The sequence below is a fragment of the Miscanthus floridulus genome, chromosome 10 (assembly GCF_019320115.1).
Source record: "Miscanthus floridulus cultivar M001 chromosome 10, ASM1932011v1, whole genome shotgun sequence".
Lineage (NCBI taxonomy): Eukaryota > Viridiplantae > Streptophyta > Magnoliopsida > Poales > Poaceae > Miscanthus > Miscanthus floridulus.
The window spans coordinates 109832783-109851757 of record NC_089589.1 but is presented as its reverse complement, the minus strand read 5'-3'; the positions used below and the strand labels follow the sequence as shown (position 1 = coordinate 109851757).

The window sequence follows — 18975 nt, the reverse complement described above, 5'->3', positions numbered from 1 at the left end:
ATATGGAAACGCCCTCTTGATCTACAAAAGCGGATGACACGGGCATGGCTGACATGAACCTTTCTACGGTCCATGTCATATGCAATCAATGTTCTATCCTTCGCAACAAGGAAAATGAAATTCTATTTTGGATGAATTGTAATCACTCTGTACTCCTCACCACAAAGCTTAGAACCAACTTTAATATTCATGCGTCCAAATAGTTCCTCCGTGTCCGCAGCATGCTTCAAATTCCAGTTATTAGTACCATAGTCTTCAAGTATCTCCTACAACTAAAAAGAACAAAGTGTGGACATTTTTTAGTGCGACATTTGTTTTGGTTCGTCCGTCTGCCCACGTCTGTGATCCCACGACATCTCCTTGATTGAATATTGCCTGTCATGTGATAGAGAAATCACGGCAAAATAGGAAGTAGAAAATTATTGTGCTATCCATATACACATTGCATATTTGCATGCACTAGCATACATGGCAACAAACAAAAGGAAAGAGAATTAAGACAAAAGGAATCTCTTTGCATTTATGAGAACCTTGCCAAATCTGCCTACATTTAATTACTTCTCCTCTTTGCATTTGCAAAAGGGACCGCTTTTTCCTCCTTTCATTTGGTTTCACGCTCACGTGTTCCATCGCCCTCGCTTGCTGTTTCTTGCGTGAACCATAGTTGATGTCATATGTCTTCCATGGCTCAGCCTCCCAATCCCAAGAGAAGGTCCCTACCTCTCCCTAACTGGAGATCCGGCCTGCCAGAGTATCTCCTCGAGTCCATCGGGTAGCGTCTCGCGTTAGGCCACGACGTGGCGTCCTTCCGATCCGCTTGCTCCCCATGGCACGCCGCTGTCCCATTTGCAACCTTCGGGGCGCTCCTGCTGCTCCCGTTCAACCCCGACTCGGATCGCGTCGGCTTCTACTACGTCCCGGAGAAGAAGGTCTTGTCCAAGACGCTGCCCGACATGCGAGGCAAGGTGGCATGCAGCTCCTCGTGTGGGTGGCTGGCGCTCATGGACGAGGCGGCGTCCATGACGCTGCTGAATCCATTCGCCGGTGTCCGTGCCCCCCGCGTTAAGCTCCCGCCAGCAGGCGAACATGTCACGGCGACGTCCTCATCAGAACGCGTGTCTAGGGTCCACGGCCGGTGGGTCCTCCATCCCACCAATGGCTACGGGGACGTGGATGCCAGAGGCAAAGCCATCAATCTAGAAGACATGAGGGACATGTTCTTCCGTGAGATCATGCTCTCGGCGCCGCCTGACGCCGCCGGCCGCGAGTGCGTGGCCATGGCCATGCTTGGGTGCTCCACGGAGGTCGCGTTCTGCCGGGTTGGAGTCGACAGCGCATGGACGCTGCTCGACACCAAACTTGAGTTCTCTGCGGGGTCCATCGTGCACTGCCAAGACAAGTTCTTGGCGATCGAATGCACTGGAGAAATCTCCGTCTGCAGCAGCAACACCGCCGGCGCTACTCCAACCGCGACGCTGCTGCCATCGCTGTCGCCACCTATGGGGCTCTACCACCACAGCTACCTGGAATCAAACGGTGAGCTGCACATTGTGGGTGCCATGGTGAGCACGTTCCATGAGACACAGAGCTTCACCTACAGCAACGCGATCTACAAGTGCAACCTCCACGACCGTACGCCGGAGTGGTCCAGGGTGAGGGACATCGGTGATCAGACACTGTTCGTGTCTAAACATTTCAATGAAAGCTTCAGTGGAACAAGTGTATCCAAGTACAAGGAGAACAAAATCTACATGTCTGAGCCATTGTATGGGGATCCATACGACTTTGTCCATCGACTGGAGATCGTTGATATTGCTACCGGCGCATCCGAAGTGAAGCCCGTCCAGGAAAAGATGCAGGGTTCCGAGGCTCTAGGTTGGATTCGACCCAATCTCTGGAAGCTCTAGAGTTTGTGAGCCTGTGACGCCGCGCACTCCGTGACTGTGTTAAATTCATAAACTTAGCTTTTTGGATTAAATGTCAATTTAATGTTGGTATTTAATTTAACAGTATTGTTATCTTATCATGGGATCCGTGTGTTTTTAGTATAAATTGTTAGTTATCTCGTAGCAACGCACGGGCACGCTACCTAGTCCACACTAAAAGCCAAGACCTATTGCAAAAATTGGCACAGCACACACACAAGTGACCCTGAGCTTGATGGATGGACATTTCAACACTACCTAGTTTACAAATTGTCCTCCATGTCTTTCCCTCCATATCCACGGCAACTATCACATAGTACTCAACCATGTGCATAAAACCATTAAGAAAAACACTTCTCGATTTTGAACGTAGAACAATACTACCCTCGCCCCATTCAGATTCCTTAAAGATCCATGCTACAGTTTTAGATGAGTAGATCTCCACACCTACGCACGCACTCTCCACCTCAACAAATTCAATCACATGGAAGTGTGAGGACGTTGGTTCAAAACCTAAGCGAGCCTGACCAACAGAACGGATGCTACGTGGCAGTACGTGCCATTTGTCGGTTGCCGGATTGCAAACAACATAGCGACATAATGCATCAGGCCTAGCACACCAGCAAAGGACGAGGCCGCTGCAACAATCTAAGACTAGGACTTTTTAAGGGGGAAGGGAAAGAAGGACAAGGAGGGCCGTTCATCAGTGATGCTGGTGAAGTGGCGATTGCCCTTCCACCAGCTGCCATAGAAGAAGCCAACGATAGTTTATGAAAGCTTCTTACGTTGATAGGAGTCGGAGATGACGCACCTACAGGAGCGACAGACACACTTGCAGCAGCACAAGGACCGGGCGGGGAGGTAGCTAAAGATGTCGGCAAGCACATTGTCTGAGAGGTTGTCCACTGTGTTCCTCATGTTGTGGGCCTCCTTCATCTGGAAGGACACCACCAGCCGAAGAGATGAGGCCGCCCTGCCGTGGAATTGCATCAATAAACATTAGTAAGGAGATGAATTTCGAGGAGAAGGGACGACGATGCAAGTAAGGCCTTATTACACTTGCCTTTGGATCTGACGGTGGTGAGCACGAGTGCCAACGCCGATGATAGCAGCAGCTCATGCACTGGTGGTCATGAGCAGGAGAGGCATTGACGAACAACAACAATGAGGACAAGAAAAGCTATGTGTGTGTGGGGGAGAGAAGGGGCGGTGGTAGGGGGGAAGGGTTAAGGGGGGATGTTGGGGCAGGGGTTGCTTGCTCTCTGCATAACTTTTATGCCACACGGGAATCGAAATTTCATCAGTTCCGCACGGGAGGATTCAAACATGGGATTGGAAATTTTGCAACTAAGTGGCAGAGAATGCACAGTACCATCACCGATGGCTGGGTCCTATTACCACCCAAAGACTGCCGTATGATACGATGATGAACACTAAGGCACACAATCTTAACGTTTGGCATTGAAACAAAGCAAAACTACGCACTTAGAAAACTAAGAAAAGCACAATTGCAGTACTCAGATTGAAAGGAAGCCAACTTGAGTTAGATGGTAAATAATAAGGCACACAGATTTACATTGAAAGAAAGCCAAACTGTGCACTTAGAAAACATAAGGAAAGCACAATGCCAGTACTCTCGGATTGAAAGGAATCCAACTTGAGTTCCATACATTCATATCGAATAAGTAGGTGCACACTACCAAGCTAACAAGCATTCCAAAAGCTAAAATGCAGATACTAATTAGGTTGGCACTATGCAAAAGTTAAAAGACCTTCATATGTACATCATTGGTTGAATAATTAATCATTCTCCATGCAGATTTTAGTCGACCTCAATGGGATCATTGTGAATCTCCATAATATCCTGCAGATCGTTGTCGACCTCCACGGGATCGTTGTCAGTCTCTATGTTATCCCGAGCCTTGACCACAACCCTGCCCACATCCATTGGTACACTTTCATTTAGCTCATCGACTTTGTTCACAAAGCACTAATTTGGTGAACCAATACTAAGGACAATAAGGCTAACAAGCTGCACTCCACGGATATACAAGGCCACAAACTCTAGAACGAGAAGATGCATTTTCATCTGCAGATCCAACAAAATCACTGTAGCTAGGTTGGAGGTGAAGGAGCAGAGAGCACGAGAGAGCAATATAAAGGAATATAGAATCCAGTGAAGGAGCAGATCCAGTGTAGTTACTTTAGATCCGGATAGAGCAGAGAAGCAGGGATGACGCGCTGAAGATTTGTGCGTCGGCGAGGTTGGAGGTGAAGGAGCAGTGAGCACATGAGAGGTTGCCTTTCGTTCGACGCTAGCAGGGTGAAGCAGAGCAAGGGAGCAGAGTGGAGAATTGATGGGAGGAAGGTGTGGTAGGACCGTAGGAGTGTATATACAGTTCAATAAATTGGTTGCCCCTGTATCAGGGCCCAGTGTCCAGGGAAGTAGGATGCATCCAACACATCAATTGATACTTGGATCTACTATCATTTACAGTTCAATAAATTGAACACCTGGTTAATCACCTTACATTTAGTTCAACAATAGTTGTACAATAGTGATAAATTTCAGTCCGACACATCAATTGATACTTGGATGTACTAGCATTTACATTTCAATAAATTGAACACCTGGATAATCACCTTGCATTTAGTGTAACAATAGTTGTACAAAAGTGACAGATTTCAGTCTGATACATCATAAATTTATACTTGAATCTACTGCAGTAAACTAAGCAACTTGCCAATGAACATGCCAAGAACTAAGGTAAGTACAAAATAGGTGAAAGAAGAATAGGAAGCATATTTCTTTCTCAAAGGTACGAAATCTTCCATCATCTTCATTGGAACCCTAGCCATTTCTTCAACCTATGGCATAATCTCTTCCTCCTCCTGTAAATGTTCTTCATTTGTTGTAACATTGGCGTCCGCCTTCAGCTCCCAAATCTTGTTACATAAATCCAAAATCAAAGTCCTCAGAAATTTTCCATATTAGGGATTGTGCCACTTAAAGAACCCGCAATATAAGTCGGGCTATGAAAAACCAAATTACCATAAGTACAGTGGGATTTAAGCATTTGTATTGTGAAAACGGAATGAACAAGAAAGAAATTGAGTTACATTATTTGCCCTGCAGCATATGTGGTACCGACGTCCTGGGTTTCCATCACTCCATGAAATCCATCGAGGTGTCTTCAAGCCACAGCGACACAAGAGTGATGGCTGGTATGCGTAAGGGTGGTTCTCGACACGGCACGGGATGGGCGGCCTGCTCCCGTTGTAGCCTCCTTCGCTGGAAGTCGGTGTTCTTCTCGTGACGGTGCCCTGGGATGGTGCCGACCACTGGGAGGAGTTGGAGCTAGATGCAGCCATGGAGCAGTCAGGGTTCAAAGTGTTGCACACTCTGAGTGAAGAGGTCGGCCCAGGCCTTTTGTCTATGCTTTTGCCTCCCGCCAAGGCGCCAAAACATCCTTTAAAACCCTCGGACTCCCGCCAAGAAGAAATGTTGTGTCACCGCCGGTTCAGGGTACTATCTGCCTGTAGAAGAAGGCCTATTTTGGATCCTTTGTGCTTACATAGAGGTGTACATGTGGACTAAAAGTTCCTAATGGCTAGAGGGGGGGGTGAATAGCCTAATAAAAATTTCTACAACAACACTTAGCAAACCGGTTAGACAATTATGAGGCGAAGCAAGTGTTGCGCTAGCCTACTAAAAATGTAAGCCACCTACCACAATTCTAGTATAGATAGTATCTATTCACATAATAGCTGTGACACTACACTAAGTTAGTATGCTCTCAAAAGCTAACTAAAGAGTCACACCAACCAAACTAACAAGCTCTCACAACTAGCTATACTAAAGAGCTTGACAACTAGTTTGCGGTAATGTAAAGAGAGTGAGCTAGATAGTTATACCGCCGTGTCGAGGAGTGAACCAATCAATCACTAGAATGAATATCAATGAAGACCAATCACCTCGGAATCAAATGATGAACACAATGATTTTTACCGAGGTTCACTTGCTTGCTGGCAAGCTAGTCCTCATTGTGGCGATTCACTCACTTGGAGGTTCACGTGCTAATTGGCATCACACGCCAAACCCTCAATAGGGTGCTACACAACCAACACAAGATGAGGATCACACAAGCCACGAGCAATCCACTAGAGTACCTTTTGGCTCTTCGCCGAAGAAAGGTCAAGAACCCCTCACAATCACCACGATCGGAGCCGGAGACAATCACCACCCTCCGCTCGATGATCCTCGCTGCTCCAAGCCGTCTAGGTGGCGACAACCACCAAGAGTAACAAGCGAATCCCACAGCGAAACACGAACACCAAGTGCCTCTAGATGCAAACACTCAAGCAATGCACTTAGATTCTCTCCCAATCTCACAAAGATGATGAATCAATGATGGAGATGAGTGGGAGGGCTTTGGCTAAGCTCACAAGGTTGCTATGTCAATGCAAATGGCCAAGAGAGTGAGCTTAAACCGGCCATGGTGCTTAAATAGAAGCCCCCACAAAATAGAGCCATTGTACCCCTTCACTGGGCACAACGCGGGGTGACCGGATGCTCCGGTCATACTGACCGAACGCTGGACCTCAGAGTCCGGTCACGTGATGCGTGCCACGTGTCCCTCTCTTCAAATGTTGTGCGCCCAATCTCAATGGTCATAAGGTGACCGGATGCTGCAGCTAGAAGTGACCGAACGCGGAACCTCCAGCGTCTGGTTGTTTTTCCAGTAAGCTTCCAGAAATGATTTTTCCCGACCGGACGCGTCCGGTCATGCTCGACCGGACACAGCCAGCGTCCGGTCACACGGTGTCTTCCCTCTGCGCTGCCACGGCAGCATGACCGGATGCAGCCTTCCAGCGTCTGGTCGCAGAGCGACCCAGTGTCCGGTAAGCTAACCGATGCCAGCGTCTTCGTTGCTACAACTGACCGGACGCGCCGGTCCCTCTGAGACCAGTGTCCGGTCACTACGTGACCAGCGAGACTAACTCCTTTTCACCTCTATCTTCTTCACCCTTGCTCAAATGTGCCAACCACCAAGTGTATCACCTTGTGCACATGTGTTAGCATATTTTCACAAACATTTTCAAGGGTGTTAGCGTTCCACTAGATCCTAAATGCATATGCAATGAGTTAGAGCATCTAGTGGCACTTTGATAACCGCATTTCGATACAAGTTTCACTCCTCTTAATAGTATGGCTATCAATCCTAAATGCGATCACACTCTCTAAGTGTCTTGATCCCCAAAACAAAATAGCTCCTACAAGTTATACCTTTGCCTTGAGCTTTTTGTTTTTCTCTTTCTTCTTTTCAAGTTTAAGCCCTTGATCATCACCATGGCATCACCACCATCTTGTCATGATCTTCATTAGCTTCTCCACTTGAAGTGTGCTACCTATCTCATGATCACTTGATAAACTAGGTTAGCACTTAGGGTTTCATCAATTTATCAAAACCAAACAAGAGCTTTCACATGGCTATTAGTGGGAGATGATGTGGATGGCTTGCATATTAAGATGGAACTTGTAGTGGGATTAGCTTTATAAGAGATTGTAAGGAAAATGGGCCCAAGGGCCATTTAGTTTGGATTTTGGTGATTGATGGTCAACATGATCGTTTGGACTACTATTGTTTGCTAGTGGTTTTAGATATAGTTCAAAGGATGCAAAGTGGACTTGGACTTAGGCAAAGTGGTGATCCAGATGATCAACACCTCAAGCAAGACAATTAAACACATGTTGAAACACACAAGACATGCAACAGTCTAAGAAACAAGATGGAATGGAACCAAGTCGGACGCAAAGATCACAAAGAAACAAGTTGAAAGAGGGTTCAGTAGGGCGTCCAACCTAGGAGGGGCGTCCAACCAAAGGAAATAGCTAACCCTAGCAGTGGCGTTAGAAGGGCATCAAACCGAGCAGGGGCGTCGGACCCTAGTGGCGACGGACCAACCACTACAACTGTTCACAAAATAGCGGCTGATTCAGACAAAAAGAAGCAAAAGCGTCGAACTAGTGAATGCTAGTCTGATGGCTTGCAGAGAGATTCTAGAGAGGGTTTGTGGGCGTCAGACCAGTTCGACAGTAGGTGTTATACTATATGCCACAGAAGAACCGAACGGTTAGTAGAACGACTAGTTTCAACTGCTAGATGTGGACTAGGCGTTGGATTGGTCCGACGACCCATCATCGGATGGTCCGGTGAGTGTGCAAGTTCCAAAGGCTACATTTAGAGTTAGGGCCTATAAATAACCCCTTGGCCTGAAAAATGAGTGCGTGTAGAGCTCAAGGAAGACTTATGTGAGTTGAGGCTCATCTCAGTTGCTCTAGCCACCAAAGTGCTTAGTGATATACTCGGTGATTAGTATAGGTGCTTTGCGAAGTGCTTAGGTTAGTTAGACCACCACATTAGCGCTTTCTCTAGGTTTAGGCCTAGTATTTAGTGAGGTTTACATAGCTCTTACTCATAAGGTACTTGCACGCACCATTGTTGTACCCGGAGGGGCTTGTAGTCTTGCGAGACCACACCAACTGCGTTTGTGGTGTGGCCACCACCGTGTACCGAAGGGAACGAGGCCTATGGCGGTTTGTCTAGAAGCTCTATAGTGAAGACGATGGGTAGCGGTCCAGGAGAGGCCATCTCAGAGATCCACTTTGTTAGTGGGAAGGCCTAGGGGCTATTGTAACAACCCCAGCCCATTAATTAGTAGCCTGTAGTAGTTGCGAAGTTGGCCCAAGTGGCTCATGTGTGGTTGTGGTTGGTGGGTTTAGCACCACCTCAAAAGTATAGGAGGGTGAGGGCTAGCTTATAAGCTTTGTCTTTCCAAACGTACTCGTGGAGGGATGTACCAAGGGGTAGTCCTAGACATCTGCCACATATATATGTGGTAAGCTACCGAGGGTGTTATCCCTTAAGGGGGGTGAATGTAAGACTCCAACCCATTAGTAGCATGTAGCAGGTGTGAAGTTGGCCCATGTGGCTGTTGGTATTTTTTAACTTGTCACTTGTTTTAATAGCTACCTATTATAAACATATATCTTCTAACATTACTTTACTAGGTTGTCATCCCTAGTGATGTTGCTAGAGATACTTGTTGGTACTACCTAGCACTACTACTAGAATAATACTAAATAGTTCTTTATTAATTTATGTGACTAGGATGAATATATAGATATGAATAAAAAGGAATCTGCAAGCGCACAGATAATTATACCATTGTAGCACTTGATCATCGCCATGGCCTCATCATCATCATGTTATGATCTTCATTTGCTTCACTACTTGGAGTGTGCAACCTATCTCATGATCACTTGATAAACTAGGTTAGCACTTAGGGTTTGATCAATTCACCAAAACCAAACTAGAGCTTTCAATCTCCCCCTTTTTGGTAATTGATGACAACCCTTATACAAAGATATGAATTAAGATTCAATTGAATCCATGTTGCTTGCCCAAGCATGTTTACCATGTGTAAAAGGATATGGACAAGTTTCATGAACTCCATATGGTAGCAATTGCTCCCCCTACATATGTGCTAAGAGTTTGGAATGTAGCTTGCACATATGATTAGATAGGAAATATAGGAGACAATGTCTACGAAGTGATGCTAAGGTATAAAAGATGGACCTTTGAAGCATGATACCAATCAGAGTGCACCATTATACCATCCTTAGCACCATGGTTAGCTAGATACCACTTGGAAATACTTGGAAATGAAATCACTAGATAACCCATACATGCTAGATTTTCATTTTATCATTCAATCTTACAACTAGCATACATCACACAAGCATGGATATTTAAATTTAAAACTTGTGCCATGCAAGCAAACATATGAAATGCACATTCAAATGCACCATACAAGTTCATGAGCTTGCTTCCCCTACTTGTGTGCTCAAAATTTTAATTGATCTCTTTCCTTTGTCAAATTTTCCCTTATTACTTATCTCTTTATTTCTTTCCCTTTTTGTTGTCTTTGTACACTATTTTCTCCCCATGTACTAATATCTTTGTTTTTCTCCCCCTTTGTCATCAATGACCATAAAAGTTCAAAATGTAGATAGGTTGAGATTATCAATGTCAATCAATGGGGTGAGGATCATATTCTCAAATTTGGTTCAAACCAGAATATTTGCCAAAGATACTTAACTCGGTTTGATCCAAGGACAAGCTTATTCATACCTCTAAATAAAGGGTTATCTTGTACCATCTTGAGTTAAACACTTAGAGCTCATTTTCTAGATTAAACACTAGGTTTACAAGCCCAAAAACTTCTCATATGCTACCACTAGATCAAGTCAAGCATAGAAGCAATAGTGGTACCATACAATCATCAAATTCATTAGATTTTCATGAATGAGCCTAATAAAATTGAGAGATTACTAGATGCACTAAATATGTCCTTAGCAATGATGTATGCCATGCCAATCAACTTTTACCTTGGATAGCTCGAAGGAGAGGCATGCCATATAAGTAGGGGTGCATCAACACATATTTGAGAAATCCAATATGTTCAACTCATTCCTTAGCTTGCAAAACCTTTTCTCATCCAATGGCTTGGTGAATATATCGGCAAGTTGATCTTTGGTGCCTATACTCTCAATGCAAATGTCCCCTTTTTGTTGGTGATCTCTTATGAAGTTGTGGCGGACATCAATGTTCTTTGTTCTTGCATGTTGAACCGGATTGTTGGTCAATTTGATTGCACTCTCATTATCACATAGCAATGGCACTTTCTTGAACTTGATTCCAAAGTCATTCAAGGTGGCCTTCATCCAAAGAATTTGTGCACAGCAACTACCGGTGGATATGTATTCAGCTTCGGCGGTTGATAATGCAACACTATTTTGCTTCTTTGATGACCATGAAACAAGTGATCTTCCCAACACTTGACATGTGCCTGAGGTGCTCTTCCTTTCAACTTTGCATCCTGCATAATCCGAGTCGGAGTAACCAACTAGCTCAAACTTTGCTCCTTTGGGATACCACAAACCAATATTTGGTGTATGCTTCAAGTACCTCAATATCCTATTTGTAGCCTTCAAATGACTTTCCTTTGGTGAGGCTTGAAATCTTGCACACATGCATACACTAAACATGACATCCGGCCTTGATGTGGTCACATAGATTAGGCTTCCAATCATGGACTGATACACTTTTTGATCCACCATATTGCCACTTGCATCACTATCCAAGTTGCCATTTGTTCCCATAGGTGTGCTAATGGCTTTGCTATCACTCATGCCAAACTTCTTGATCATGTCCTTGATGTACTTGCCTTGACTTACAAATGTACCATTCTTCAATTGCTTGATTTGAAGACCAATGAAGTAACTCAACTCTCCAATCATGGACATCTCAAACTCTTTAGCCATCATCTTTCCAAATTCTTCACAAAAGTCTTGATTGGTTGATCCAAATATGATATCATCAACATAGATTTGCAACACAAATAGATCTTTTTCAATCTTCTTGATGAAAAGAGTGGTACCAACCTTGCCCATTGTGAACCCTTTAGAGAGTAGGAAGTCCCTCAATCTCTCATACCATGCTCTAGGTGCTTGTTTCAAGCCATATAATGCCTTCTTCAAATTGTATACATGGTTGGGCTTCTCATCATCTTCAAAACCGGGAGGTTGCTCAACATATACTTCTTCATTGATGTAACCATTGAGAAATGCACTCTTAGCATCCATTTGATAGAGCTTGATGTTGTGGGCACAAGCTTAGGCTAGCAAAATTCTAATTGCTTCCAATCTAGCAACCGGGGCATATGTTTCTCCAAAGTCAAGTCCTTCAACTTGTGTATAGCCTTGTGCTACCAATCTTGCTTTGTTCCTTACTACTATCCCATCTTGATCTTGCTTGTTTCTAAAGACCCATTTGGTTCCAATCACATTGTGTCCCTTTGGTCTTTCTACTAATTCCCACACTTGATTTCTTGTGAAGTTGTTTAACTCTTCATGCATAGCATTCACCCAATCAACATCCTTCAATTCTTCATCTATCTTCTTTGGTTCAATGGATGACACAAATGAGAAGAGTTCACAAAATGAAGCCAATCTTGATCTTGTTTGTACACCTCTAGAAATATCTCCAATTATAGTGTCCAATGGATGATCCCTTGCAATATTGGTTGGTTGGAGCATTGGAACTTGATTGCTTGCATTTGTTTGATCAATGGTTGAGATGATGTACTAGCCACTTGATCTTGTTCATTATCATGAGATCCACTTGTGCTAGCTTGATTTGTATCATCTTGCACATTTGAGTTAGAGAGCACTTGTACTTGATCATCTTCATCATCATTCACTTGCCTAGGCCTCAATTCACCAATATCCATGTTCTTTATGGCATTTGAAAGTTGAATGCCTCTAACATCTTCCAAGTTTTCATTCTCTACTTGTGAACCCTTGGTTCATCAAATTCAACATCATGGACTTCCTCAAGAGTACCACTATCCAAATTCCAAACTCTATATGCTTTGCTTGTAGTAGAATAACCAAGTACGAATCCTTCATCACATTTCTTGTCAAACTTGCCCAATCTAGTGCCTTTCTTCAAGATATAGCATTTGCAACCAAAGACCCAAAAATATGCAATGTTGGTCTTTCTACCATTCAAGAGCTCATATGGTGTCTTCTCTTTCAATGGGTGACAATAGAGGCGGTTGCTACAATAGCAAGCCGTGTTGATAGCTTTGGCCCAAAAAGATTGACTCACATTGTACTCACTAAGCATAGACCTTGCCATATCAATGAGTGTTCTATTCTTTCTTTCAACAAGGCCATTTGATTGAGGTGTGTACTTGGCCGAAAATTGATGTCTAATTCCAAATTCATCACACAACTCATCAATTCTAGTATTCTTGAACTCACTACTATTGTCACTTCTAACTCTCTTGATGGTTGTTTCAAACTCATTGTGAATTCCCTTGACAAATGATTTGAAAGTTGCAAACACATCACTTTTGTCCACTAGAAAGAATACCCATGTGTATCTAGTGTAGTCATCCACTATCACAAAGCCATATTTATTTCCACCGATGCTAGTGTATTGTGTTGGCCCAAACAAATCCATGTGCAATAACTCAAATGCTTTACTAGTGCTCATCATGCTTTTCTTTGGATGGGTGTTTCCAACTTGTTTGCTGGCTTGACAAGAGCTACAAAGCTTATCCTTTTCAAACACAACATCCTTCAAGCCTTTAACTAAGTCATGCTTAACCAATTTATTCAATTGTTTCATTCCAACATGACCAAGCCTTCTATGCCATAACCAACCCATGCTAGACTTAGTGAACAAGCATGTAGATAATCTAGCTTCACTAGCATTGAAATCAACCAAGTATAGATTCTCGTATCTAAAGCCTTTGAAGATCAAGTTAGAGCCTTCTACACTTATGATCTCTACATCATCTACCCTAAATATGCATTTGAATCCAAGATCACACAATTGAGCCACGGATAGCAAATTGAAATTCAAGCTCTCTACTAGCAACACATTGGATATGCTCATGTCATTGGGTATTGCAATCTTACCAAGTCCTTTGACCTTGCCTTTGCCATTGTCACCAAATGTGATACTATCATAACCATCATTGCCGTTGGTGTTGATTGAGTTGAACATTCTTGCATCACCAGTCATGTGTTGAGTGCACCCACTATCAAGAACCCAATGACTTCCTCTGGCTTTGTAATTAACCTACAAAAGAAGATGAATTCTTTTTAGGTACCCAAACTTGCTTGGGTCCTTGAAGGTTAGTCACTAAGCTCTTTGGTACCCAAATGGCTTTCTTCTTTGAGCCCATCCAAGGTTTACCAATGAACTTAGCCTTTACACCATTTGCACCCTTTGTAAGTACATAGATAGAATCAAGCTTAATGGAGGATACATTAGCTTATGACTTCTTGTTCATGCACTTTTGCTCTACATGACCAACTTGCTTGCAACTAGTGCAAAACCGACCATTGTTCTTCACAAAACTAGTCTTGTGAGGAGTAAAGGCCGCCTTGCCTTTCTTGGGGGTATAGCCCAATCCCTCTTTGTAGAGAGAAGCTCTTTGGCTACCCAAGCACATAAGCAAGCGGTCCTCACCACCATAAGCCTTAACTAAGGTGTGAGTGAGCTTATTGACCTCCTTCTTGAGGTTCTCATTCTCAACCATTAGTGAGGCATCACAAGTGACACCATCACTACTAGATGAGGTGGAAGTAGAAGTACTACAAGAAGGGTTAGTGGGAGCAACAATGATAGGCATGGATAATAAATTATCAATTATATCACAAGTTAAACCTACATCACAAGTTTCAACATGCTTCTTCTTATTTTGTTCATTAAGCAAAGAAGAATGAGCTTTTTCAAGCTTCTTGTGAGCCTTGCCAAGCTTCTCATGGGCTTCCTCTAGCCTCTCATGAGTTGAATTGAGCTCATCAAAGGCTTGCTTAAGGGATTTTAGTTCCTTACGTAAGCTTTTGCATTCCCTTCTCTTAATGTCAAAGTGTTCTCTAGCATCTTCTAGCATGTCAAATAGTTCATCCTTAGTAGGTTCGTCATCATCACTATCACTATCATTTTTATTTTCATTTTCATCATCATGTTCTTCATCACTTTCATCATCACAAGTTTGTACCTTAGTGGCCTTAGCCATGAAGCATGATGGAGTGTCGAAGAGAGAAGGCTTCTCATTTATACCAATGCTTGCAAGTGTGTTCTTTTTGGTGGTCTTGTCATTATCATTATCATCATCATCACTTGTGGAAGCATCACTATCCCAAGTGACCACATATGAACCACCCTTCTTCTTCTTGAAGGTCATTTTGTCCTTCTCTCTCTTTTACTTCTTCTCCTTATTCTTCTTGTCATCATCTTTGTCACTAGTGTATGGACATTGTGCAACAAGATGATCTTTGCTTCCACAATTGAAGCACCTCCTTGACTCTTCCTTGTTCTTGGATGAAGATTTCTTTCTTCTAGCACGGTAGCCCTTCTTCACCATGAACTTGCCAAATCTCTTGACAAAGAGAGCCATCTTTTCATCATCATCATCATCCCATGAATCATCATCTTCACTTGATGTTTCTTGCTTTGCTTTGCCCTTGGATGATGTGGCCTTGAATGCCACACTCTTCTTCTCATCCTTCTTATCATCTTTGTTCTCCTTCTTTTCTTCCTTCTCATCTTCATCTCTATATGTATCATCGGTCATTATATCTCCCAATACTTGGTTTGGTGTCATGGTGTCCAAACCACTCCTCACTAGAATAGTGACCAATGTGCCAAATCTTGAAGGCAAGCATCTCAAGAACTTGTGAGAGAAGTCCTTGTCCTTCACCTCTTCTCCAAGTGCTTTGAGATCATTGACAAGCACTTGAAGCCTATGGAACATCTCCGGCACACTCTCATCCTCCTTCATCTTGAAGCTTGCAAACTTCTCTTTGACAATGTATGCCTTTGCACCCTTCATGGCTTGAGTGCCCTAAAATGATTCCTCCAATTTCTTCCATGCCTCATGAGCTCTCTCAATGTTCTTGATTTGCTCAAAAGTTCTCTCATCCAAAGCATCATGGATGGCACTAAGAGCAATGTCATTGTTTTGGAGTAGCATTTCTTCGGCGGCGGTGGGAGCCTCTTCATCTTCAATCTCAATCTTTGTCTCTACCACCTTCCAAACCTTCCTATTGATTGACTTGATATAAGTTGTCATATTAGCCTTCCAATACGGATGATTTGAACCATCAAATTGGGGTGGCTTCTTAGTGTTGTTGATTTGAGCCATTTTTACACCGAAGGTTGTCAAGCCTCAAAACACGGTGACCTCGGCTCTGATACCACTTGAAAGGTCCTAATGGCTAGAGGGGGGGGTGAATAGCCTAATAAAAATTTCTACAACAACACTTAGCAAACCGGTTAGACAATTATGAGATGAAGCAAGTGTTGTGCTAGCCTACTAAAAATGCAAGCCACCTACCACAATTCTAGTATAGATAGTATCTATTCACACAATAGTTGTGACACTACACTAAGTTAGTATGCTCTCAAAGAGCCACACCAACCAAACTAACAAGCTCTCACAACTAGCTATACTAAAGAGCTTGACAACTAGTTTACGGTAATGTAAAGAGAGTGAGCTAGATAGTTATACCGTCGTGTCGAGGAGTGAACCAATCAATCACTAGAATGAGTATCAATGAAGACCAATTACCTCGGAATCAAATGATGAACACAATGATTTTTACCGAGGTTCACTTGCTTGCCGGCAAGCTAGTCCTCGTTGTGGCGATTCACTCACTTGGAGGTTCATGCGCTAATTGGCATCACACGCCAAACCCTCAATAGGGTGCCGCACAACCAACACAAGATGAGGATCATACAAGCCACGAGCAATCCACTAGAGTACATTTTGGCTCTCCATTGGGGAAAGGTCAAGAACCCCTCACAATCACCACGATCGGAGCCGGAGACAATCACCACCCTCCACTCGATGATCCTCGCTGCTCCAAGCCATCTAGGTGGTGGCAACCACCAAGAGTAACAAGCGAATCCCACAGCGAGACACGAACACCAAGTGCCTCTAGATGCAAACACTCAAGCAATGCACTTGGATTCTTTCCCAATCTCACAAAGATGATGAATCAATGATGGAGATGAGTGGGAGGGCTTTGGCTAAGCTCACAAGGTTGCTATGTCAATGCAAGTGAGCTTGAACTAGCCATGGGGCTTAAATAGAAGCTCCCACGAAATAGAGCCATTGTACCCCTTCACTGGGCACAACGCGGGGTGACCGGATGCTCTGGTCATACTGATCGGATGCTGGACCTCAGCGTCCGATCACGTGATGCGTGCCACGTGTCCCTCTCTTCAAATGTTGTGCGTCCGATCTCAACGGTCATAAGGTGACCGAACGCTGTAGCTAGAAGTAACCGGGCGCTGAACCTCCAGTGTCCGGTCGTTTCCAGTAAGCTTCCAGAAATGATTTTTCCCGACCGGACGCGTCCGGTCATGCTCGACCGAACACAGCCAGCGTCCGATCACACGGTGTCTTCCCTCTGCGCTGCCACGATAGCTTGACCAGACGCAGCCTTCCAACATCCGGTCGCAGTGTGACCCAGCGTCCGGTCAGCTGACCGATGCCAGCGTCTTCGCTGCTACAACTGATCGGACGCGCCGGTCCCTTTGAGACCAGCGTCCGGTCACTATGTGACCAGTGAGACTAACTCCTTTTCACCTCTATCTTCTTCACCCTTGCTCAAATGTGCCAACCACCAAGTGTATCACATTGTGCACACGTGTTAGAATATTTTCACAAACATTTTCAAGGGTGTTAGTATTCCACTAGATCCTAAATGCATATGCAATGAGTTAGAGCATCTAGTGGCACTTTGATAACCGCATTCTGATATGAGTTTCACCCTTCTTAATAGTACGGCTATCAAACCTAAATGTGATCACACTCTCTAAGTGTCTTGATCACCAAAACAAAATAGCTCCTACAATTTACACCTTTGCCTTGAGCTTTTTGTTTTTCTCTTTCTTCTTTCCAAGTCCAAGAACTTGATCATCGCCATGGCCTCATCATCATCATGTTATGATCTTCATTTGCTTCACTACTTGGAGTGTGCTACCTATCTCATGATCACTTGATAAACTAGGTTAGCACTTAGGGTTTCATCAATTCACCAAAACTAAACTAGAGCTTTCATGGACCACAATCAAGACCAACTGATTCAATTAACAGTTCAACTGAAGTAATAGTTCAACAATTATGCAGTACTCATACATACTAATCCAGAGGTTTTATCAGTACATATAAACTTCATTAACATAAAAGTTTCACAAATTCTAAGACTTAATGTCGGATGGGTAGGCAGTTGCTAAGGTACTCAATTGGTTGATGCAGTCCCAAAAGCCAGAGGTAGTGAACCGTAGCGAAGATGACAGCATCTCCGTCCACGGACACATTGTATCTATAAAGTATGTCTACTTCATGTCCAGTCCTGCAAAGCACAATAATCTCTCCACAAATAGGATTTTGAATGATTCTTGTCAAATTTTGTGGTCCGAGAAGGTGATGAACCACGGCTTCAACAATCAACAGTCGGTCTGGGTGAATGCTCCATCCTCAAGTAGCAAACAACATCATCTGGGGTCCTGGTCCCACCCCTAGCCGCCAAAAGGCAAGGTTGCTCACATTGAATGGCTTCTTTCGAAGTAAGACATATGTTGCAATGAAGAAATTTCTAATATGAACAAAACTGATACCGAACCCAAAACCTATTGGAACCAAATGCAAATAGCGGCGGGGGGGGGGGGGGTGTTACCGAATCCATCTAACGTTCACGGGGCGTTGTCCACGATGACAATGCAAGGTGCTCGAGGCAAGGCAAGCAAAGGCGGGTGGGGAGGAGAATGAAGATGAAGCAACTGGTGGGGAGAATGAAGATGAAGCAACGGGGGGGGGGGGGGGGGGGGGGAACTAATGGCTTCATATTGGGGTTTTTAGTGGTTTCAACAGCTGCCAATGCGCCGATAGGGCCGAGGGGAGTTGGGGAACGGACCGGGCAGTTCTAGGTTTCTTTTCAAAATGGATGGTCCAGATTGATCGGCAGCGAGAACGGACATCACGGGATAAGGTAAACAATATCCGTATTAAGCTGACCATTGCCACACTAATCCAATGCTATAATATGGCGATGCTCAGCAATTGAACTGCTATTAGATTCTCCTAGAACCGGAACTGTACATGACAGTTTTTACTTTTCATTCATATATATACAGAAAAAGAAAAAAAAACATTCGTCGCGTAGTAATATCTCCTGGAATATAGCAAGGATCAAAGATAGGTAGCAAGAACAGCAATAGGAAACACAATATTTCAAAGAACTTTTTTTCATTGATTCATTGCATATACAGATAAATACAATTTGGACGAGTATATGATTTTACTCGTCCGGAAACATAATAACTAACCTAAACTATTAAAACTACTTATACTATCTATAAACTACTTAATCTAAATATGATCCTCTCGCAGAGAG

At 43.7% G+C, this 18975-nt stretch overlaps 1 pseudogene; it reads left to right on the top strand.

Moving 5' to 3' along the window:
* Positions 1 to 683: 683 nt before the first annotated feature.
* LOC136487267 (uncharacterized) lies at positions 684 to 1892 on the top strand (annotated as a pseudogene).
* The last annotated feature ends 17083 nt before the right edge of the window (positions 1893 to 18975 follow it).